The following is a 25,126-nucleotide window of genomic DNA, read 5'->3' on the forward strand; positions in this document are numbered from 1 at the left end:
TTCTACTTAATTCATAGACTAAAAAAATAAATTTTCTGCTTTTTTAATTCTTCAATAATATTAGGTTGAATTGTGTAATAGGTTGAATACTGTCCTCACTGGGTTGAAAATTCATGTCTATCTTGAACCTCAGAATATAACCTGATTTGGAAATAGGGTCTTTGCAGACATAACTAGTTAAAATGAGGTCATATTGGATTAGGTTGGGCCCTAAATCCAATGACTAGTGTCCTTATTAGAAGAGGAAAGGACACACAAATATGTACAGGAAAGAAGGCCATGTGAAGAAAAGGGTAGAGATTGGAGTGATACAGCTGCAAGTCAAAGAATGCCAGGAGTGACCAGAGCTGGAAGAGGCAAGGAAGGATTCTCCTCTAGAGCTTTCAGAGGAAGTATGGCCCTGCTGACACCTTGATTTCTGAATTTTAGCATCAAGAACTGTGAGAGAATAACTTTGTTTTAAGCCAGTTTTGTACTTTGTTGCAGCAGCTCTAGGAAACTAATACAAAATGCATGAAATTGCCAATATAACTGTCCCTTGGTCCCACAGGGGATTGGTTCCAGGACCCCCTCATGGATTCCAGTCCTGTAGACTGGACTACAGTCATCCTTCGGTATCCATGAGGAAAACCAAAATCCACATATGCTCAAGTCCCTTATATAAAATGGCGTAGTACTTTTTTTTTTTTTTAAAAAGATGACTGGTAAGGGGATCTTAACGCTTGACTTGGTGTTGTCAGCACCACGCTCAGCCAGTGAGCGAACCAGCCATCCCTATATGGGATCCGAACCCGTGGCCTTGGTGTTATCAGCACCACACTCTCCCGAGTGAGCCACGGGCCGGCCCAAAATGGCGTAGTATTTGCATATAACCTGCACACATCCTCCCATAAACTTTTAAATCATCTCTCAATTACTTACAATACGTAATACAATGTAAATGCTATGTAAATAGCTGTTACTGTTTTTGCATTCATACTATTTTTTACTGTTGTGCTATTTTTAATTTTTTTATTTTTCAAATATTTTTGATCTGCAGTGGGTTGAATCTGCAAATGTGGAACCTGTGTATACAGAAGGCTGACAATATTCAATGCTTGTTTTTTTTTTAACAGTAAAAATAGTAATTTTATAGAGTTGACCTAAAATCTTGATTTAAAATGAGTTGGTAAATGGGAAAAACATTTATTTCTGGTTTTTTTTTTTTTTTTTGTCTTTTTTTGTGACCGGCAACGGATCGCAACCCTCAGTGTTGCACCCGTACCGGGCCGGGACCGGCAATGGGATCGCAACCCTCGGTGTTGCGCCCGCACCTCGCTCAGCCAGTGAGCAGCCGGTCTGTATGTGGGATCTGAACCCTCGGTGGGAGCGCCGCCGCACTCCCAAGCGGCGCACTGTAGCAGTGCACCACTGGGCTGGCCCTATTTCTGTTTTAATAGAGGAAGCTGTAGCTATTTAAAAACTGGTATTTTAATTATTTCAGTGGACATTTTTATTTACCAGCCTGTTATATAATTTCCCTCTGTTTACTAATTTTTCTATTCTAACTACTCCCTCTACTCACTCAATGACTTTTTTTGTAATAGTTCCTCAACTTTTCTTTTTTTTTTTTTTGTCTTTTTTGTCTTTTTCCGTATCCGGCAACGGATTGCAACCCTCAGTGTTGCCCCCATACCAGACCGGGGACCGGCAATGGGATTGCAACCCTCGGTGTTGCTCCCGCGCCTCGCTCAGCCAGTGAGCGGGAACCGGATCGCAACCCTCAGTGTTGCCCCCGCACCGGACCGGGGACGGCAACGGGATTGCAACCCTTGGTGTTGCTCCCGCGCCTCGCTCAGCCAGTGAGCGGGAACCGGTCTGTATGTGGGATCCGAACCCTCGGGCGGGAGCGCCGCCGCCCTTCCCAAGCAGCGCACTATCCAGTGCGCCACCGGGCCGGCCTTCCTCAACTTTTCTTAAGAGGATCACTCCTTCACTTCTTCTGGTTGCTATGATTTGGGAAGAATTGACATGATCCATCACTCCAGAGGTCAACCTGTGACCTAGACCTGAAAAATCAGAGCACTGTTTTCCAATGGCCAGTCAGTGATTTGGGGATGGACACATCAAAAAAGGCCAGCAAATGAGGTTCAATCAAAGTAAATCACAGCATTTTTACTGGAACAACTAGAAAAGAGGACCACTCTTCTGCAGGTGTGAAGATGTAAAACTGGGGCTATTGTAGATGTTCTGGTACAAAAGAAGGGACCAATACTGGGGAAAGCAAAGCAGAGAAACACAGAAAGCCCTCATCCTACTGACACCATTTTGTTCCCTAGACAAGGGGTTGAACATTTTTTTTCTGTAAAGGGCCAGATAGGAAATGTTTTAGGCTTTGTGGGCCATGGGTCTCTCATATCTACTCAACTCCACCACTGTGTCACTCAATTCTGCCATTGTAGTGCAAAAGCAGGCATACACAATATGTGAAGGAATGGGCATGCATGGCTGTGTCCCAATAAAGCTTTATTTACAAAAACAACTACAGGATACCCTTTGACAACCCCAGCCCTGGACCCAGCCATGCCTTAAATTATATATACCCTTGGACTTTTCAGTTACTTGATCCAATAAATGCCCTTTTCCTTAAGAATTTAAGGAAAATTCTCAAACTTCTTTTCCTTTTAAATTTGGCTTTCCTTTTACTTGTAACCAGAGAATCCTGATTTATATAGTTAATAGGATTTTTTGGTCACTTTCATCTATTAGTGTAAATTTCTTTACAATCTACTCCTAACCCTGAAAACAAAGTTGGTTTCATAGAGGAATGATGAATTGATGTACAAGTCATAGCTAGTTCTTTTTCAGACACACAAGTGTTATATAAACACTTTAATTCTATTCTTTAAAGTTTTAGTAAAAAGTTAATTCCTTGGAGGAAAACACAGAATTTTTTTTAGTTTAAGTTTCAATAAGAATTTGCTTTCCAGGCAATTTGTAGAAGTTGAAAGGGAGCATCAGTATTGTTAAGAGTTGTAAACACTAGTCACAGTGTGCAAATTATTTAAACAGGCTCCTAATTGAGAGTTGTTAAGAAGTGGGAGGATGTTTAAGAGTAAAAGTAAAGTGGAAAATTATCTTCTTTTGACTGGAGAGACTTGAGCACTGCCTTTGACAAATGGAAGGAGCAAGAGAGGACCTCTGAAAGAAAAGGCTGAGAGCTGTGGGGAATTACTTCAGCAGCAGACTGTGTCAAAGGGCAGTCACAAGACTTACCCCCTAATGTGAAATATCCCCAAGTTGGCTGCTGAATTCCTAGCGCTATATACTTCAGGCCTGAAAAGGACGATATAATTTCAAGATAGGATTAAGAGCAAGTTTAAGGGACTTAACAAAAAGACCCTGATAGAAACACACACACACACACACACACACACAGAACCACAACTACGTAACACACATATGGCAGGGAGGAGAAAGTGTTCAAGGATGACTGCAAAGTTTATGGCCCAAGTACTAGACGGATGGAGTCGTCATTTATCGAAAGGGAAACGACTGGAAGAGGAACAGGTGGTGGGTACTTGTATCTGGACCTCAATTTTGGATATGTAAAGTTTAAGAAACCTGTCATTCACCCAATAAGAGACAAGAGTGTGCAGCTGGATATATGAGTAGAGCTGAAGAAAGAGGTTCAGGCTGGGAATCATTGGCATATAATGGTGGTATTTAAAGCCATGAGATTATATGTGATTACCCAAGGAGGCAGGCTACATAGAATAGAGATGAGTCCCTGGCACTCCAATATTTAGAGGTCAGAGAGACGAGGAGGAACATGCCAAGGTACCTGAGAGGAAAGCCAGAAGGAGAAAAAGAAACACATAAAGTGTTTCAAGGAAGAGGAGGTAATCAATTATGTTAGTTTTGGTTAAATGAGGAGTGTGTGTGTGTGTGTGTGTGTGTGTGTGTGTGTTATGGTGGGTTTGAGGGAGAATAGATGAGAGAAATCATAGCCAACAAGTACACATAACTCTTTTCAAGGAGTTTTGCTGTAAAGGGAAAGAGAAAACAGAGGAGGAAGTGATAGCAAGGAGAAGTGGGGTCAAGACTACAGAAGAATTTGAATATTTTGGAAAAAAAAGAACTGAAGAAATAAATTTCCAGGTGAAACAAGAAGGGATGATATTGAGAACACAACTAAAATGGTAAATTATCATTAGGAAGGATTAGTGAGGGGTGGGGAGAGAAAAAGTGCCTTCTTTGCAACAGCAAGAAAGTAAAAAATTAAGTAGACATGAGAGCTCATTTCAGATGACTTTGATCTTTCTAAGTAAAATATCACTATTCGTGGGCCAGCCCCATGGCTCACTCGGGAGAGTGCGGCGCTGGTAGCACCGAGGCCACAGGTTCAGATCCTATATAGGGATGACCAGTGTGCTCACTGGCTGAGAGTGGTGCAGACCACACCGTGCCGAGGGTTGCGATCCCCTTACCGGTCAGAAAAAAAAAAAAAAAAAAAATCAGATATTAAAAAAAAAAATCAGATGTACATTTTATATTAACTACTGTAATTCCCCATTTCCCCCATCTTCATTATTTTCACAAATAGTGATATATATATATATATATATATATCACTATTTGTGAAAATAATGAAGATGGGGGAAATGGGGAATTACAGTAGTTAATATAAAATGTACATCTGATTTTTTTTTTTTTTTTTGTCCTTTTTTTGACCGGGAAGGGGATTGCAACCCTTGGCTTGGTGTCGCCTGCACCGCGCTCAACCAGTGAGCGCACCGGCCATCCCTATATAGGATCCGAACTCGCGGCGGGAGCGCCGCTGCGCTCCCAGCGCTGCACTCTCCCAAGTGCGCCACAGGGTTGGCCCTTAATATCTGATTTTTAATCTGCTCTGGTTTTCACTTAAATCACAAGATTAAAGTATTGCAGCATAAACTGAGCTTGATCCATAGCAGGTACTCAGTTACTATGTGGTGAGTTTCTATTGGTGAAACTGTTTCACTGGTAGACTACAGCAACCAGGAGTCAGGAGGAGGTGCCATTTTTCTTTAACCTACCTATGTATGGAGCATCTCTGTACTGGAGCACTGACAGAAAGGAAACGAGAAGCTCCAGGCTTTAAACTCTCGGCTCAAGTTGCCATCAGAGAACCAGAGAACTTTGCTTTTTTTTTTGTCTTTTTTCGTGTCCGGCAACGGATCGCAACCCTCAGTGTTGTGCCCGTACCGGACCGGGACCGGCAACGGGATCGCACCCCTCGGTGTTGCGCCCGCACCTCGCTCAGCCAGTGAGCGGGAACCGGTCTGTATGTGGGATCCGAACCCTCGGCGGGAGTGCCGCCGCACTCCCAAGTGGCACACTGTAGCAGTGCGCCACCGGGCTGGCCCCAGACAACTTTGAAGGCAACTCTAAAGGAACCTCTTAGTGAAGCTACAGGGTGGATATAGCTAAAAATTAGATCTCAAATGTAATTATGTGGGTTGTAAAATTACAACGTAAGTTGACTTTACATCTTGACCAAGTTTCTTATGTGATGGGCATTGATTATGAAAAGTAACTTGAAATGGGAACCTGTGAATAAATTCAGACAATCTGAGACTCTTGAACCCCTAAATTCTCTTGAGCCTCCCTTGCCAGAGAAGCAGTCTCTCCTTCATTTTGTGAGGAGACTTCACTCTCTGAGAGCCTTCCTTTTCTTGAAGACTTTGATAATTCATCTAAGACGACTACCTTGTCAGGGGATGGCTGTTTTCCTCCAGACATACCTCACCACCCCTCATTGCCACCAGACCATAACTAGAGTCAGATTCTAGTATTTCCAGGAGTATAACTTAAAAACCTGACCCTAGAGGAGATCATTTTTACATTAAAAATATTGCAGGATTCTTTACCTTGACACAAATCTGGAATATGTTTGGTAATGGAGTCTAAGGTATATAATGTTGAAATAGGGTGAATTTATCGATATGGGTGCAGTTACCAGAGATTCTGGATTTAACATGCTAGCAAGAGCATCTGAGAACAGCTCTAAAGATTTATTTCATTGGCTGACTGCAAGTTGAACTCAAGGATAGACTATATTCAGTGAGGTTGAGATGCCAGAACTTCTGGTATAATGTGGAGAAAGAAACCCAAATGACATAGTTGCCATATGGTCCCACCTGAGAGATGTTACCCTGAGAGATTGGGGTACCCAATACGATGTGGTATGTGTGTTAAAAACACTGACCAATATAAAATGCTGTTTTTTCCATAGATAGAACTCTCAGTTCTAGAAATGAAGGGATGATCCGTTTACCAGCCAGCTGCCAAAAAATAAATAAATAAAAAATAAAGGACTTAGAAATGAAGGGATGACAATGGTATTGCCACCTTCCACTTTTATTAAACTTCCTAATTGGTCTCCCTGCCTTTCATCTTTCTCTCTTCAGTCCACCCTCAAGCAAGTTATCCTTTCAGATTCTGCTGTTCCAGATTCTTCAGGAGCTCCTTCCTGCCCACTGGATAGTGTCCACATTTCTACAAATGGACTCAATACCTTTTGTGGCCCAGCTCTACCAACCTCTGCATGCTCATCTCCTACCACCTATACCTCACTTCTACATTCTTAATCCATATGGCACTTCCTGGGCACACTGTGCCCTTCATGTTGCCAGGCTTTTGTACATATTGTTCCTTGTGCCTACAATAAAACCACCTTCTCCACCTAACAAACTTCATTTCACCTTCAGAGTCAGCTCAAATGGGACCTCCCCTGGGAAGTTTTCCTTGACTTCCCTGCGCAGACTTTAATTACTGCTTCCTCTATGCCCCACTGTATGTTATACATGTGCTTCATGACAATTGCTGGATTGTATTTTATTTGCCTATTTCAGTGTATGTTTTCTTATTACCTTGTAATATCATTATGAGTAGACATGTTTTCTTATTACCTTGTAATATCATTATGAGTAGACACCATGTCTATTCAGTGTATGCCCAGTCTTAGTTTAATGTTTGGTATGTAGGAAGCATTCAATATCTTCACCAGTGTCCTTACTGAACAAAGAAAAATTCATTTTATGATTTTTCCAATAGATGGCCTCTATAGTCAAGGATATCTTGTAATTAATTCAATGAAAACATTTCAATGGCAAACTAAGCTAAGAATATTTGAGTACTTTGTTCTGTGGAATTTTATTTTGACATGGGGCTCAACCTGATGAGCTATCACTCTTTTTTGTGTCTCCATTGTATCCTGTACATAACTTTACTGTGACACCTATAACACTAATTTTTGTGACTGTCTTTCCCTGTAAGTGCTTTAAAGGCAGGTAGAGTCACACTCATTTTATCTCCACTGTAGGCACTGAGTCAGGTCTATATTCTGTTATCAGTAAAAGCTTGCTGGCGATAAAATATGTCTATCTCAGCCCAAAATCTAGCATCCTAATAGAAGCATTCCCGGTAAAGTCAGCAACAGGACAACGATGCCGTCTGTTACCATTATTATTTAACACTGTTCTGAAGGCATTAGCCAATGCAATTAGACTAGAGAAAGAAATTAGAAAAAGGAACACTGGAAAATAGAAGGCAAAATTATCATTATTTGCAGATAATATGATTGTATACCTTAAAAATATGAATCAAGTATAAACCTACCACAAACAAAAAGAGTACTCACAGGGGGAAAGAAGTTATAAAATTAATACCAGAAATCAATAACTTTCGGGCCGGCCCGTGGCTCACTTGGGAGAGTGTGGTGCTGATAACACCGAGGCCACGGGTTTGGATCCCTATCTAGGGATGGCCAGTTGGCTCACTTAGGAGAGCCTGGTGCTGACAACATCAAGTCAAGGGTTAAGATCCCCTTACCGGTCATCTTTAAAAAAAAAAAAAAAAAAAAAAAAGAAATCAATAACTTTCATAATACAGAAAACCTGCTAAATTAGAGATATAATAGGATAAAAGACTCCCATTTACAATGACAGCAAAAATATAAAATGTAGCTCAGTTGGTTAGAACATGGTGCTGATAACACCAAGGGTTCAATCCAGGGTTCAACCCCTGTGCCAGCCAGCAAATAAATAAACACCTAGGAATAAATTTAACAAGAATTGTGCAAGAGCCATAAACAATATAGTAGGAAGTCAGTTCTTCCTCAGTTAATTTATAAATATAACATGATCGTAAGAAAAATACCAGCAAGTTATTTTAAGATCAATACAAATTTATACTAAAGTTTTATGGAAAAATAAGAACAAAGAGAAGAAGAACAAAGGGCTGGCCCCGTGGCTCACTCGGGAGAGTGCGGTGCTGGTAGCGCCGAGGCCATGGGTTCAGATCCTGCGTGTGGATGGCCGGTGTGCTCACTGGCTGAGTGTAGTGCAGACTACACCATGCTGAGGGTTGTGATCCCCTTACCAGTCAAAAAAAAGGAAGAAGAACAAAGAGAATAAATTAACTGAATAAGAAGAACAAAAAGAAGAAATTAACACCAACAGATAATTCAATTACATCATACTTCCTCAATAATTAAAACTGTGTTGCTCGTGATAAAGAGAAAGACAGATCAGCAGAATATGCCAGAAAATCCATAAATACACCTCAATATATATGTGGGAATTTAATATATAATGAACCACTGGTGAAAAGATCAGCAATTTAATAAATTGCATTGGAACAATTTTTAGTCTTCTGGAAAAAAAATTAAGCTGGATTTATACCTCCAACCTTATACCAGGATAAATTCCATATGGTTCAAAGACTTAAATATGAAAAAAAAGCCATAAAAGTTCTAAAAGAAAATATGGAAGACTTTATAAGCTTGGAGTATGAAAGTCCTTTATAACCATGACTCAAAATACCAAAGGCATAAAAGAAAAGATTGATACATTTATTACAAAAGATGAAACTTCTGTAGGGCAAAAAATACCACAAGCAAAGGCAGAAGAAAAATGACAAAAATGTCTATTAAAGGAGAGGGTAGTCTGCATAATACACACCAAGCTCCTAAGAGACTGGTAAGAAAAAGAACAATAACCTAAGAACAAACAGGACAATGGACAGGTCACAGAAAAAGAAATACAGGGCCAACCCGTGGCTAACTTGGGTGAGCATGGTGCTGATAACACCAAGGCGAAGGGTTCAGATCCCCTTACCGGTCACCTTAAAAAAAAAAAAAAAAAAAAAAAAGAAAGAAAAAGAAATACAAATATCCATTAATCATATGAAAGGATGCTCAACCTTGCTCATAAAATATAAATGCAAATTAAAACCACAGTGATATACCATTTGCCCCTCTCAACTCATCAAAAATCCCAAAATTTTATAATGTAGGAAAACACTCTCAATCACTGCTGTCTCATCTCAATCACTGGCACTCTTAATCATTGCCAGTGGGAATACAAATTGGTACAAGTCTATGGAGGGCAATTTGGCAATAGCTCTCAAAATTATAAATGCATATGATCTCTGACTCAGCAATTTCACCTCTGGGAATTTATCCAACACATATACTTGCACATAATCAAAATGACATATGTACATGGTTTTTTTTTTTTGTACATGGTTATTCACTGCAGTACTGTTTGTGATAGCAAAAGATTAGAAAAATGTCCATCAATAGGGGATAAAGACATTATACTATGTCCATATGATGGAATATTAACAAGTGTAAACGAGGATGAGAAAATACTCTATTGATATGGAAAGATGGCTACAACACATAAGTGAGTTAAAAAACAAAAAGCAAGGTGTAGAGCAATATATATATATATATATAATACAAGGGAAAAAATAGCCAGAAACTCTAGAAGAATTAATAAGAAATCTAGAACAGCGGTTGCCAATTGGGGGTAGATGGGATCTGGAAGACAGGAGACAAGGATGGGAGACTTTACACAGCATACTTTTAAATATTTTTTGAATTTTTTTTTTTCCTTTTTGTCTTTTTTCGTGTCCGGCAACGGATCGCAACCCTCAGTGTCGCGCCCGTACCGGACCGGGACCGGCAATGGGATCGCAACCCTCGGTGTTGTGCCCTCACCTCGCTCAGCCACTGAGCGGGAACCGGTCTGTATGTGGGATCCGAACCCTCGGCGGGAGCGCCGCCACACTCCCAAGCGACGCACTGTAGCAGTGCGCCACCGGGCTGGCCCAATATTTTTTGAATTTTAAATCACATAAATATATTCAGAAATAAATTGTTTTGTTGTTTGTCAAACAAGTGAGTGAAATATTAACTTTCAGTCTCGCATTTAGCCAGATTTAGGTTGCAATTCAAGATTAAAATATCTTGGGAGCTCCTGGCATGATGAAATTTTGTGTCTTTACTTAAATCAAGATTCATGTGCTACATGAACAGGTGACAAGTTGATTTTCCATTATGAAAAGTCAAGAGGTTGTCTTTTTATTGGGAGAACAGGTGACAAGTTGATTTTCCATTATGAAAAGTCAAGAGGTTGTCTTTTTATTGGGAGAACAGGTGACAAGTTGATTTTCCATTATGAAAAGTCAAGAGGTTGTCTTTTTATTGGGAGAGAGAGAAGAGGGAGTTGGAGGGAAAGAACCAAGCTACTTCCACGTAAATAGCTCTTCCATTGCAATTGCCAGTCTGGTTAATGGCTTGACAAGAGTGATGATGGCAGGAATGAGAAGGAAGGAACAGATGCAAAAGACTTCAATAGGAAATAAAACCCATGGGCTTTGATGGCTGATTGGCTGTGGAAGGTCAGAGAGATGTAAAGAGATGAGTGCTTTTTAAAACGTACAGATTTAGTGGTATCATTAACAGAAATTGGGAAGTCCAAAGAAGAACTGCCTTACAGGAAAAGCTATGACTTTGGTTTTAAGTACACTGCATGTGAATGGGAAATCAGGTAGAGATGGACAGAAAACCACTGGAAATGCTGATCTGAAGTTTAGCAGGACAGTCAGACTTGAAGATAAAGGTGTGGTAGACACCTGCAAATAGTGATTAGGCTGTTAGCGGGGATGAAGGAGCTCAATGGAAATAAGGACTGAGATGAGAACCTGAGGGATTGCTCATGATTGTGGAGCAAGATGGGGAAGAGAAGCCAGTGTTACAGAGAGAGAATTAAGAAAGAATTAGGAGAGCCTTGTGACATGTTAGCTAAGGGTGGGGAGTTTCCAGAAAGATGCAGTGAAAAGGTTAAAGAGCCGAGAGGCAATAATAACAGTAGCAATATGTACTGTCTCATTTAATCTTCACATACAACAACAGGTAGGTGGTGGTATTCTTATCCCCATTTTACAGAAAAGAGCATTACCCAGACAGTGACTCTAATGTTACATGATGCAACTTCGGAAGATCAGAATTCTGACACTAGTTCTAGCACTAAATTAGCTACATGTCCATGAGCAAGTAACTTCACCTTTCTAGGCTTAATTTCCATCTTTGCAAATTGAAGGGATTGCTATAATCTCCAGTTTTTAGTAATATGAATCTTTGAATAAGGTAGAAGGGAAGAAATAAGGATACTAGAAAGGCAATGAATTAAAATTTTAGCTCACATTCAGAAGGATATACTAAATTTCTTTAAGAGATTAGTCAAAATAAATATGTTATTTTAAAAAAATAGCAGTAAGTGAGTAGGGATACCTGGCCAATAGATCAGAATGCTGAATATTTTATGTACAGTGAATTTTCAAGCAATAAATCCATTCTCTGATATATAAAACTACAATTGCAACATTCTACTTTTTATCTATGTATTTAAGTGAGGCACAATATCAAGAATTAAATTAAAATTTCTCATACCTGGAAATTTATGAATGCTGCTCTTGAAAACCTCAAGTTAACTGAATGGAGTAAAAAAGAGAAGGTTCCAAGTCTAACACAGTCTGTGTATGGAAGATTGTCCTGTAGAGACAGAAAATAACTATTTATAATGTACTTTTGTAATAAGAGACAGAAACATCTGCTAAGGTACATAATATTTACTTAAATAAGTTATATGGAAGCATCTATCACATACCACTTTGTTAGGATGTAAAAATAGATAATCTGGCATAGATTTTTAGTTTACAGAAAAATCATTCGGCTTCAAATTGTCTTGAAACTCTTTTTAAAGGAATTATATATATAATTATATAAATCATAAATTATATATATGTATATTGTACATTATATATAATTTTTAAACCTTGATCTTAGTATCAAAGTCTGCAAGAAGAGATTTCAAATAAAATACATTATGGCAAATTGAAAGCAAACATACTTTTTAACTCTAACAATAAAATAAACGTAAGATAGACTATTCAAAGGCAAGCCAGCAGATAATACCGACAGCAACATTAGTCCTATTGCTCTTTTCCTGCAAGTAGCATTGATGTGATTTGCAAGAATACCAAACAGAAAAGCTTTTAAAATTCAATTTGAAAATTCAACATATCTTAAAAACTGTATAGTTAAGAAGGAAGTTAAAAAAAAAAAATCCCTCTATATGTGGTTCAGAAAGCCTGCTGTAGTCACCGAGATTTCTTATAACTGTGTTGGTTTGCCAAATTGTACTCTAATGTACCACAATTTGTAACAGCAGCTGTAACACCTATTTGTCATTAAAAAAAAAAAAAAAGTTCCAGTTTCTACTGTATTCCAAACCTTTTCAATTGTCAAAACCAAAACAATTCAACTCTTTTTTTCATTGACCATCATAATTTTTACTAATGTAGAGAGTGTTAAGGCTTTATCTCCATAGGCAGAGGAAAAATGAACTTGATGTTTGTTAAACCAATAAATTAAGCTAAGAATTCCCACCAAAATAATGTTGACTGAATTAGTGGAACTACTTTTTAAAAATTAATATTTTGGGGCCGGCCCGGTGGCGCACTGCTACAGTGTGCCGCTTGGGAGTGCGGCGGCGCTCCCGCCGAGGGTTCGGATCCCACATACAGACCGGTTCCCGCTCACTGGCTGAGCGAGGTGCGGGTGCAGCACCGAGGGTTGCGATCCCGTTGCCGGTCCCGGTCCGGTACAGGCGCGACACTGAGGGTTGTGATCCGTTGCCGGACACGAAAAAAAAAATTAATATTTTTTTCTGATTATAAAATAGTATATACTTATAGAAAATGTAGAAAATGCAGGCAAGTATAAGGAAGAAAACAAACCAAAATAACTTTTAACTGAGCATTTGCAAAACACCAGAGAAAGTAGAACTGCTCAAATACACTTTTTTTTTTTCCCTTTTTGTTTTTTTTCATGACCAGCAACGGGATCGCAACCCTCGGTGTTGCGCCCCCACCGCGCTCAGCCAGTGAGCGGCCGGTCTGTACGTGGGATCCGAACCCTCGGCGGGAGCGCCGCTGCATTCCCAAGCGGCGCACTGTAGCAGTGCGCCACCGGGCGGGCCCCTCAAATACACTTTAAATTAGCAAAAATGTGCACCCACTGATAAGGCAGTCTGAATTCTAGCAACTCAGACTAGTCAAAACACCACTGACCTAGAGGTTTACAATAAAATTTCTAAGCAGCAACTAATAGAGAAAGTAGCCAAGATGATCTGAACATAAAATGCAATGTGATTCCTTCTTATCACTGGGAAAGGTTACTATTGGGAAAAATAGAATAGTTTGGTCAGGGCCCTCACCTCAGCTCTCCTTGGGTGTGGTTTAGCACATCCATTGCAAGCAAATTGTGTGTGTGTGTGTGTGTGTGTGTGTGTAGTTAGTGCACGTACACACCCATGTATCTTTTTAGTTTTGTTGCTATTCTTGTGTTCTTCCGGGAGAGAGAGAGAAGAGAGGAGTTTTAGTGAAACAGGTGGGTGGGCGCAGCCATGCTTTCCAACCTATGGCCCCAAGGACCTTTTGGCCAGTTACCTAGCTCATAGACTTGCATGTAAGGGGTCTGGTGACCCAGCCTGGCGTATGAAGGGTTTGTGACCCAGTCTGTGAATGGGCTTGAGGGGTCTGGGAGCACCAGATCCAGCCCTAGCTCAATAATTGGCCCAGTAGGTGCAGGATTACCGGCAGGTAAAAGAGCCTGACAACTGGCATGGTCACCTAGCTTTACAATTGGCATCACGAACAGGATTAAGAGCTAGACAATTGGCACTGTGAGCAGGATTCCAGGCCTTAGCCTTGCCAGACAAATTGGCGTCATCGGCAGAATTATGCCACAACTGGCATAGCCTGGGACAGGATTCTGAGCAGGTTCAGGAGCTGAAAGCCCTTGGAAGAAGGAGGAAATGTGGCTACTTTTGAATATGCTCTGCCCTATGGCCACCTTCCTGTTGACCGGGATCTGGCTGCTGCACAGTGTACCACAAGGCAGCATAGACTAGGTACTACAGTGCAAAACCCCTTGGAAGGGGGAGGAAATGTGGCTGTTCTTGAGCATGTGGTGCCCAGTGGCCACTTTTCTGCTGACCAGAGCCTGGCTATTGCTCACTATGCTGCAAACTGATCGAGATTTGCAGAAGAAAGCAAAGTCGTTGGAAGCACAGATGAATATCCTGGAGGACGATGTGCAGCGACTGGCCACTCCTGCCTCTCACACCAGGGAAGATGACAAACCCAGTGGTGAGTTGGGGAAACCGTGCATCACCAGGCATGACTTGTTGTGCACAAGAAATTGAGAAAGTAAAGCAGCAGAAAGAGGGAGAGCCCCTGGTGACTGCAGCTATGAGACCTAGGGGTGGATGGTGTAACGCACTTTAGAGACTACGTAGTAAACGCATGTTGCGTTTGTCTGAAGGCAAAAGGCTTGGAGGGTGCCACTTAAACCTGATGGCCAGCTGGGTGCCGTAAACCTCGAGAAAAGAGTGCCACCTGCAGATAGGCAGATGACCTGAGGATGGGTGCCACTGCAGAATTTCAAGTTATGTTTTAACCTGGTGAGAAGGTGGAAAAGTTAGTCTCTGTTACTATGTGCCTGTGTCTGAGGCAGCAGCTGCAGAAAGAGCCGCAGTTATGCACCGGAACAGGGTAGCCACTCCTTGATGGACTGGGAAAATGCAGCTGTTTGAACTGTGGGTGAACACTGCAAAAAACTGCCTGAGACTGACTGAATAGCCGGTGTAAGCCTAACTGATTGAAGTAATTCTAAAGCCAGAATTTAAAAGGGAAGCAGAGCATAAAGATTTGGAAAATTTGCAGCCTGGCCACATGGTAGAGAAGCAGAGAGCAGGAGAAAAATGCAAGGGTGAAGCAGATAAACTGTTTACTAAAGACATTATCTTGGCAGTGAGGCAGCCAGATGCTAAGAGCCAAGACAATGGAGAAAAAGGCCCTGGATGCATTTGAGAAGTCTGGATGGGTGCCCCACCCATCACAGGTCCTGAGGGCATTTGAAAAGTTTGGGAGAGCACCCCTCCCATCCTAGGAGAACTGAGTTTGTCCTGGATGGCAGACCTGAGGTGTCATTGCCCTGGGCAAACTGCTCCCTGCATCCCAGCCGCTCTGGCTGGAGCAATCCTGCCTCAGTACCTCTGAAGAAAAAAAGCCAAAAACCTTGGTGGCGTTCACGTTGTGTTAAGTTTGCAGGCCAGCAGTACGTGACAGCAGTGGAGGTGTGGCAGCTTCCACCTAGATTTCAGAAGATGTACGGAAAAGCCGGGGGTCTCAGGCGGAGACCTGCTGCAGGGGCGGAGCTGCTGCGGAGGTCATCTACGAGCAATGTGGAGCAGAAAAGTGGGGTCAGAGCCCCCACAGAGAACCCCCACTTAGGAAATGTCTAGTGGAGCCAAGATGGAGGGACTGCCACCAGAAGCCCAGAACCATGGGGCTGCTGGCAATGTGCAGTGCCAGCCTAGAAAAGCCACAGGCACCAGGCAGTTCAATGGTCTGCACTTGGCGGAGCTGTAAGAGCAAGATTGCCCAATGCTTTAGGGGTCCAGGTGCCCCAGTGTGCTTAACGTTTGCCCTGTTTGTGTTTTGGATTTATTTGGGGATTGTTTTTCCTTTCTTTTCCTCCCTTCTGGAATGGGAATGTGTACCCAATGTCTGTCCCACTGTATCTTGGAAGTAGATAAACTTGTTTTTGACTCTTTACAGGTTCATGGCTGGAAGGACTTTTGCCTTTGGTCTCAAGGAGACTTTGGACTTTGGACTTTTAAGTTGGTGCTGAAACAAGCTAAAGACTTGGGACTGGGATGGAATGTGTAATATGTAAATGTAAGAGTCATTTATCCTTGCTAAGGGAACATCATGGAAGATTCTGAACACGTAGATTGTATGGCAAGGATTCTGAAGGGGTGGATTGTTGGGAAAATAGAATAGTTTGGTCAGGGCCCTCACCTAGGTCTCGTTGGGTGTGGTTTAGCACATCCATTGTAAGCAAATTGTGTGTGTATGTGAGTGTGTGTGTGTGGAGTTAGTGCACATGCATACCAATGTATCTTTTTTGTTTTGTTGATATTCTTGTGTTCTTGGAGGGGGGAGAGAGAAAGAGAGAGGTAGAGAGAGAGAGAGAGAAGAAAGGAGTTTTAGTGAAGCAGGCCAGTGGGCATCTGCCCAGCGCAGCCATGCTTTCCAACCTAGGGCTCCAAGGACCTTTTGGCCAGTAACCTAGCTCATAGGCTTGCATGTAAGGGGTCTGGTGACCCAGCCTGGTGTGTGTGGTGTCTGGTGACCCAGCCTGGCATATAAAGGGTTTGTGACCCAGTCTGTGAATGGGCTTGAGGGGTCTGGGAGCACCAGACCCAGCCCTAGCTCAACAATCGGCCCAGTTGGTGCAGGATTACTGGCAGGTAAAAGAGCCTGACAACTGGCGTGGTCACCTAGCTTTACAGTTACTAAAAACAAAAGCAAAACAAAAACAAGCTCCACAGTCCCTATAGCTGGGAAGAATGGAAGAAATAAAAAGAACTTTAAATACAGGGACAACAGCATGCTGAGAGCCAAAGGTAATAGAGGTGGGAAACAGCAAACATCTGATGGTGGGTTATCAATGGTTTTTAGTGCTACATTTAAAGTACAGTAAAGAATAGAATTGGCTATGAAAAAGATTTTAAGAAACACCAGTGATTAAAACAGCAGGACTGAATTTAGTGATAAACTAGGATTTTGCAGTTGAGGGAACAAAATTAAAAGTTTGTTTTTTTTTTTAAAGATGACAGGGCTGACCCCGTGGCTCACTCGGGAGAGTGCAGCGCTGGTAGCGCTGAGGCCGCAGGTTCGGATCCTATATAGGGATGGCCGGTGCGCTCACTGGCTGAGCGTGGTGCAGACCACACTGTGCCAAGGATTGTGATCCCCTTACCAGTCAAACAAACAAAAACAAGATGACAGGTAAAGGGATCTTAACCCTTGACTTGGTGTTGTCAGCACCACACTCTCCCAAGTGAGCTAACTGACCATCCCTATATAGGGATCTGAACCCGTGGCCTTGGTGTTATCAACACCACACTCTCCCAAGTGAGCCAGGGACTGGCCCCCAAATTAAAAGTTTTTGAGAACAACTCCTTGCCACACTAAAAGCTCAACTGTTACCTAGCCCTAATGAGCTAGAGGGGCACTCAGTGAATGATATTTACTTTGATAGCTTCACTACTTCTGCAGTGCTACTAAGAAGCATACTAACTAGTATTATCCAGTGTACTGGGTCTGTACAGTAGCAAGCAAAAGTTAATTCTATGGCTGCTTAAGAGAACTGATTTCTGGACATAGTCTGTGTCCTAAACAGTTTTTACATCCTGATGAAATGTCATTTTTAGGGATAACCAAGTTCCACCCTAGCAGATATTAGAGTAGATTTGTTTTTTTTTCTGGGTACATTTTTTTTTTTGTCCTTTTGAGACCAGCCGCACCGCGCTCAGCCAGGGAGCGCTGTGAGCGCACATAAACATTTTAGAACTTTATTACCACACATTTTCTTGTGGCCTACATAATGCTAACTTATACAAAGATGGAAACAGAAAAAACTTGACTGGTTCCATCATATTCATGTACCCAGACAGGGTGGTCATTTCAAAACTATATGCATGCCTGGGAATAGCAAAACTCTAACTAGTCAATTGAAGACCTTGCCCTAACGAAGAATTATTATTTAGACACAATTTTTGTCATTTTTCCCCTTTCAACTGTTACCTCATTAATTATGCTCTATGAACCAGGATGTTTGTTATTCAAATTAAGAAAATAGATTTTGTGAGAATGGGATCTGTACTCTCCAAGATTTGCAATCTACAAGTTTAAAATTTTAGTGTTTAGGCCAGCCCGGTGGCGCACTGCTATAGTGCGCCGCATGGGAGCGTGGTGGCGCTCCCGCCGAGGGTTCGGATCCCACATGCAGACCGGTTCCCGCTCACTGGCTGAGCAAGGCGTGGAAGCGGCACTGAGGGTTGCGATCCCGTTGCCGGTCCCGGTCCGGTGCGGGGGCGACACTGAGGGTTGCGATCCGTTGCCGGACACGGAAAAAGACAAAAAAGGAAAAAAAAAAAATTTTTAGTGTTTAGGGCTGGCTAGTTGCCTCATTTGGTTAGAGTGTGGTGTTGGTAACACCAAGGTCAGGGGTTCAGATCCCTTTATTGGCCAGCTGCAAAAAAAAAAAATAAATAATTAATTAATTTTAGTGTTTGGACTTAGAATACTATTCTACTGAGTACGTTAAGAAAGGCTAGATAAAATGATGGTCTGATTTGGTTTGCTGACATGTCTTCTGATGATAAAAAATGAATTGTAGATTTTGGAATAAAACTTCCCCTAAATATTCTGAAATTATAAGAATTTTACGTTGCACCTTATCTATACTGCCAGTAAGACAGAGGGAACTGAAGATGATACCCTCCATGTTTCAGATGCTGCTGAGAGCCACAGGACTCAAAGCAGTGGAGATTTTCTGAAGGATTAGAAAAACAACTGAAAGAAAGCAACTTCATCTTTTGATTCAATAATTAATTTTATACTGTTTTGAACTCCATAAAGATACATATTTTCATTTCCTATTTTTTAAAATAAAATATATTTGAGCCGGCCCGTGGCTCACTCAGGAGAGTGTGGTGCTGATAACACCAAGACCACAGGTTCGGATCCCATATAGGGATGGCCGGTTGCTCACTGGGTGAGCGTGGTGCTGACAACACCAAGTCAAGGGTTAAGATCCCCTTACCAGTAATCTTTAAAAATATAAAAATAAATAAAAATAAAAATAATAAAATGAAATAAAATATATTTTATTCTACTTTTATGAGAAGAGCAGATAAAAGGTGAAAGGTGAAGTGCATTCATTCAAGACATATTTATTGAGCACCTACTCTGTACCAGACTATAACTGGCCCTGGGAATACAAAGATAAATAACATGTCAAAGGTTAGGGCTCTCAAGCTGCTCAGTGTCTATCAGAAGAGAGAGAGAGTCAGAGAAAGAGAGACAGAGAGGAAGAGAGAGAAAGGCTTTTAAACAAAGTTACAGTAATGAAGAAAATACTCATAGTAGACATGTAAAACCAAAGAAGCAAACAACTGTGCCCAGAAGTGTCCAGAAAGGTTTCCAAAAGGCAACAACATTTGGGTTGGATCTTGATGGAAGAACAGAAGTTCATACATTGAAAAGAGGGCAAAGGGCATCCTACACAGAAAGCACCAAGTGCAAACGCACAAATAGCATATTAAACAGCATGACCTCTTCAGGGATAAGAATTTGCCATGGCTGGAGACGAAGGGACTGTGGGAGATGAAAGTAGAAAAGTACGTAGGCACCAGATCTTGAAGCCCCTCCATTTTTGTAGGTTCTGAGGCACTTTTGAAGGATTTTGAAAAGAATGACATAATTATAGGTCTACCAATGATGAGTTGTGCAACTAAGTGAAGTTATTTAACTCTAAGCATCAGTTTCCTTTTGTAAAATGAGGATATTGATTGTTAAGAGGCTCTAAGGAAGTATGTTAAGAGGATTCAATAAGACAATAGGTAAAATAAATAAGACTAAATAAGACAACAGCAATAAGCACCCAAAGAGATGTTTAGCATCATTAGTCATAAGGTAAATGTATATCAAAATCACTATAAGATACCACTTCACACCCACTAGGATGTATACAATAATAATTTTTTTAAAACACAAAAATAGCAAACGTTGGCCAGGAATGGAGAAATCATACACTGCTGGTGGGAATGTAAAATGATGCAGCCACTTTGGAATACAGTCTGGCAGTTCCTCAAATGATTAAACATAAAGTTACCATATGACCCAGCGATTCCACTCCTAGGTATATGAAACCAAAAGAAATGAAAACATATGTGCACACAGAAACTTGTATACGAATGTTTATAGTAGCATTATTCATAACAGCTAAAAGGTGGAAATAACCCAAATGTCCATCAATGGACAAACAGATAAACAAAATGCGGTATATCCATACAATAGAATGTAATTCAGCCATAAAAAGAATAAAGTACTCATACATGCTATGACATCGATGGACCTTAAAAACCTCATGCTAAGTGAAAGAAGCTAGTCACAAAAGACCATATATTTTATGATTTCAATTATATGAAATGTCCAGAGTGGGCAGATCCATAGAGACAGAAAGTAGGTTAGTGGTTATCAAGAACAAGGGAGCCATGGGAATGGGAGTGACTGTTAACAGGTATGGGGTTTCTTTATGCAGTGATGAAAATGTTCTAGAATTAGAGGGTGGTGATTGGTTACATATATATATATATATACCAAAAAACTCTGAATTACAGACTTTAAAAGGGTGAATTTTATGGTATGTGAATTATATCTCAATAAAAATAAAGTTAATGTTTGGGTGTTTACTAGGCATTGCGCTAAGCACTTTACACTCATTATCTTATGTCAGTCTTCACAATAGCCTTATGAGGTAAGTACTGCTGTGATCTCCACTGTATAGGTAAAGAAACTGAGGCCCAGAGAAATTAAAAGAAAATCTTCTCCAAGATCACACAATGAATGAACAGAGATTGGAATTCAAGCAGACTGACTCTATCTAAAGCTGGCACTCCGAAATCTTGTACTATTCTGCCCACAATAATACACACAAAATGTCTAGCATAATGCCTGACATGCAGCTAGGGATCAATAAGTATTAGGTATTATTGAGATGATCCAATTTGCATACCAAAAAGAAACCCTGAGGAACGGAAACTGTGGGAGAGACAAGGACCAGGGAGACCCTCACTGGCCAGCTGCCAAAAGGAAAAAAAAGACAATATAATTGTCAAAACAAGACATGGTGAGGAACTTTACTAAGACAATGGCAGTGAAGACAGATGAAGGAGCAAAAACCAGGAACTTTTTCAAGAAAATAGGAATTGTCCTATACATTGGGGTCAGTTACAACTTGGTAACATATACATAGCTATAGGATTTTAACATAACTTGCATTCATAATAGTACTTTTGAACCATCAAGAAAGGGTTAAATTATTTTCAGAATATGTGGTTAAGTCATGGAATTGGGTAATATATTTCAAATTTTCTTCTTTCAGTAGACTAACCTTATAAATTGAAACAAGTTAGACTACTTCACGTGGGACATCCAAAATTCAAATGCAAACATTTTAAATGTCTGTGCTATGAGCTGAACATATTCCCCAGTTTCATGTGTTAGAATCTTAATCCCAGGGCCAGCATGTGGCTCACTTGGGAGAGCGTGGTGTGACAACACCAAGTCAAGGGTTAAGATTCCCTTACCAGTCATCCTTTAAAAAAAAAAAAAAAGAATCTTAATCCCCACTGTGACTGTGTTAAGAGGGTGGGAAACCCCATTATGGTAATTGAAAGGTGGGACCTTTGAGAGATGATTAGATTGTGAGGACTGTACCCTTGGGAATAGATTGATTCATTCATGGAGTAATGGGTGTGGTTCTGATGGCTTTAAAAGGAGAGCAGGTGAGCAGGTTAGCTCAAGCCTTTCACCATGTGATATTCTGTGTTGCTATGAAGAGTCACCACCAAGCAACAAGGCCCTCACCAGATGTGTTCCCTCGACTTTGGATTTCCCAGCCTCCAAAACTGTAAGAAATAAATTCTGGGCCGGCCCAGTGGCGCACTGCTACAGTGCGCCGCTTGGGAGTGTGGTGGCGCTGCCGGCGAGGGTTCGGATCCCACATACAGACCGGTTCCCGCTCACTGGCTGGGCGAGGGGCGGGCGCAGCACCGAGGGTCAGGTTAGCTCAAGCCTTTCACCATGTGATATTCTGTGTTGCTATGAAGAGTCACCACCAAGCAACAAGGCCCTCACCAGATGTGTTCCCTCGACTTTGGATTTCCCAGCCTCCAAAACTGTAAGAAATAAATTCTGGGCCGGCCCAGTGGCGCACTGCTACAGTGCGCCGCTTGGGAGTGTGGTGGCGCTCCCGCCGAGGGTTCGGATCCCACATACAGACCGGTTCCCGCTCGCTGGCTGAGCGAGGTGTGGGCGCAACGCCGAGGGTTGCGATCCTGTTGCCGGTCCCGGTCCGGTACGGGCGCGACACTGAGGGTTGCGATCCGTTGCCGGACACGAAAAAAAAAAAAAAGAAAAAGAAATAAATTCTATTTCTTTATAAATTACCCAGTTTTAGGTATTTTGTTATAACAACAGAAAATGGACTAATACAATCTGTAAGAGTTAAATATCAAGAACAGTCCTTAGAATATTACAGAATTCAAGATTCCCATCAAGTTAAGTGATCTTTAAAAAGGTGGTTGGAAAGACAATTACATATGTTAGGAACCATTAAGTTTAAAGTTCTTTGGAAAAGAAAGAAAAGACATTTCTATAAGTAGACTGAAGATTTAGGTAACATGTGTAACTTTAAGGTTGCAGTCCACCCCTTCCTTTTACCTCCTTCCACTCTATCCCCCTCCCCCTCCTCCCCAACTGCTGCACAACATCTTAGAATATAAACAAAATAATAATTTTAAAATAAAATAAAATATAAATAATAATTGTAATTAAGGTTGTGGTCTAGAAGACTATCTCTTTTATGATATATAGTTATTAATCTAGAATTTAGTGTGTCTCATCAGGATCATCAAAATGAATCTTCTTAGCCTCCTTAGCAAAAATCCCTGGGTCATAAACAACATCAGCTAACTGGAGTGGTAATTGTATTATTTGATGAATAAAAATTTAACCCTGGGAAGATTTAGAATTAAATATAAAAACATTTAAGTGCTATGGTTTGAATGTTTTTGTCTCCTTCAAAATTCATGTTGAAACAACCTCCAGTGCAACAGTATTAAGAGGTGAGGCCTTTGGTAGATGATTAGGCCAAGAGGGCTCTACCTGCATGGATGGGATTCACCCCCTTATAAAAGGACTTGAGGGAGTAAATTTGTCCCCTTCTGCCCTTCCATCCCTTCTACCATGTGAGGACACCAAAGTTAATCCCCTCTGAAGATACAGCAACAAGGTGCCATCTTGGAAGCAGAGAGTAACCCTCACCAGACAGGGAACTGCTGGCCCCTTGATCTTGGACTTAGCCAGAACCATGAGAAATAAATTTCTGTTTTCATAAATAACCCATTCTCAAGTATTTTGTTACAGCAGCACAAATGGACTAAGACAAAAAAGACTCAGAATTAATTTTTAAAAAATTTAAGAGAATCAAAACCATAGTTGGGAAAGTCTCATTGAGAAGATGACATTTGGGCAAAGTCCAAAAGAGGTAAGAAAGAGAGTCATGTGGATGTCTGGGGAAAGAGTATTTCAGGCAAATGGAACAGCAAGTGCAAAATCCCTGAGGTGGAGCAGGCGAGGGGGTGTTGGTGCAAGGAGGGATGGGGAGAGCAAGGGGAGATGGAGTCAGAAAGGGAAAGCAGATTGTGAGGGAGGTAGGACATGACGAGACAGTTCCTGCAGGGCCTTGTAGACTATTATGGGGCTTTTGGCTTTTAACTGTGTAAGAGGGGAAGCTACTTGAAGACGGGGAGCCACTGACCAATTTTGAGAAGTGACATAAACTTCCCTCAAAGGCATCAAAAAACTTCCATCAAATCCTTTAAATATTATTAACATATATTACTTCACTGAAAGGATTAAGTCTATTAGACAAAAATTCTGTTTTATCTAAAAGTAAGATTTAAATGATATAAGATGAATCAAACACTGTATTACCCTATCTTTCAAAGTTTTTGCTGGGCCCAAATCATTATCAACGGCAAAGCTGTTGATTTCAGGGCTATGAGATAAGGTCTGGCCAACTGGCCTCTTTTGTGGGGTCGGAAATTTACATGGCCAGCTCCCTGGAAGATGCCCCAGTACTCAAGATGTCTCCTGCTAACATCGTACAGCAGACTCCACACGTGCGACCATTTGGCCACGGGTCCCAGGCCAGATGCTCATTTCCCATTTACCACTTTGTGGCCAGGGATGTTTCCAGGAATAAAGATATCCCTGGTAATCAGCACAAATGACAAACGCATCCATACCTGGGGCACGGGGGAGATAAGACTGGAAGGGAAGCTTGCTGAGGATTTTGGATGCTTTCCAGAAAAGGATCAGTTACAGTTTTCAGAGAAGGGGAGCCGTGTGACTACTGGCCCTTCCGGAGACTCCTCTGGCGGCGTTAGGAGAAAACGCAGAGCAAGTACAGGAGGCACTGGAAGGCTACCGCCATTCACCTCCGGACCTAGAGGTGAAACTAACATGTGTTTCACCATCTACACAACTATCAGCCCGACTGGGTGGTGGTTTTACGTGAAATTAAGTGAAATGATTCATAGAGGTGAAAGCGCTCTATTGACTATATAAAGTTCTGCAAATATAAAGGTTTATTGAGAATAGAGGTGATACTGACGTGTATAGTTAGAAGCCCACTAGGAGTGAATCTACCGCTTGCAAACACGTCTTGGAAAAACGTGGAGTATGACTACTGGCACAATCAACAATAAATAAGCGCATTTGAAGGGTAAGGGGCCAAACCGCTAACTTGTAAAAGAGGCTGCCTACCTAGGTAGAAGATGCACGTGTATGGTTTCGTCATGAACCAAATACCTGGAGCTCAATATTTGCTAGGTGTAGTAAGTGTGTCTTCGGTTCTAAGCCCAAATCTGTCGCATCATAATATAAAACCAGAGGATGGAGGCTGTACCAAGAAACTCGGGCTACTGCCCTGGGAGCCACCCTCTCGAAGCAGCGCCCCCCGGCTGCGCTCCGAGGAATCCCCAGACTCCCTCCCCGCCGCCCCGCGCGCCGCCAGTCGCTCCGCCGCGCAGCCCGAGCCCGCCCGGCC

At 41.5% G+C, this 25,126-nt stretch overlaps 1 protein-coding gene across 1 annotated transcript in view; it reads right to left on the reverse strand.

Moving 5' to 3' along the window:
• ZBTB8A (zinc finger and BTB domain containing 8A) overlaps positions 1 to 25,126 on the reverse strand; it is a 41,178-nt gene that overhangs the window by 15,399 nt on the left and 653 nt on the right. Inside the window, exon 2 of the mRNA XM_008581894.1 lies at positions 11,762 to 11,863. The gene's annotated coding sequence lies outside the window, so the exon portion shown is untranslated. The remainder of the gene's footprint in view (positions 1 to 11,761; positions 11,864 to 25,126) is intronic.

This window comes from Galeopterus variegatus, unplaced genomic scaffold (assembly GCF_000696425.1).
Source record: "Galeopterus variegatus unplaced genomic scaffold, G_variegatus-3.0.2 Scaffold2485, whole genome shotgun sequence".
NCBI classification, from domain to species: domain Eukaryota; kingdom Metazoa; phylum Chordata; class Mammalia; order Dermoptera; family Cynocephalidae; genus Galeopterus; species Galeopterus variegatus.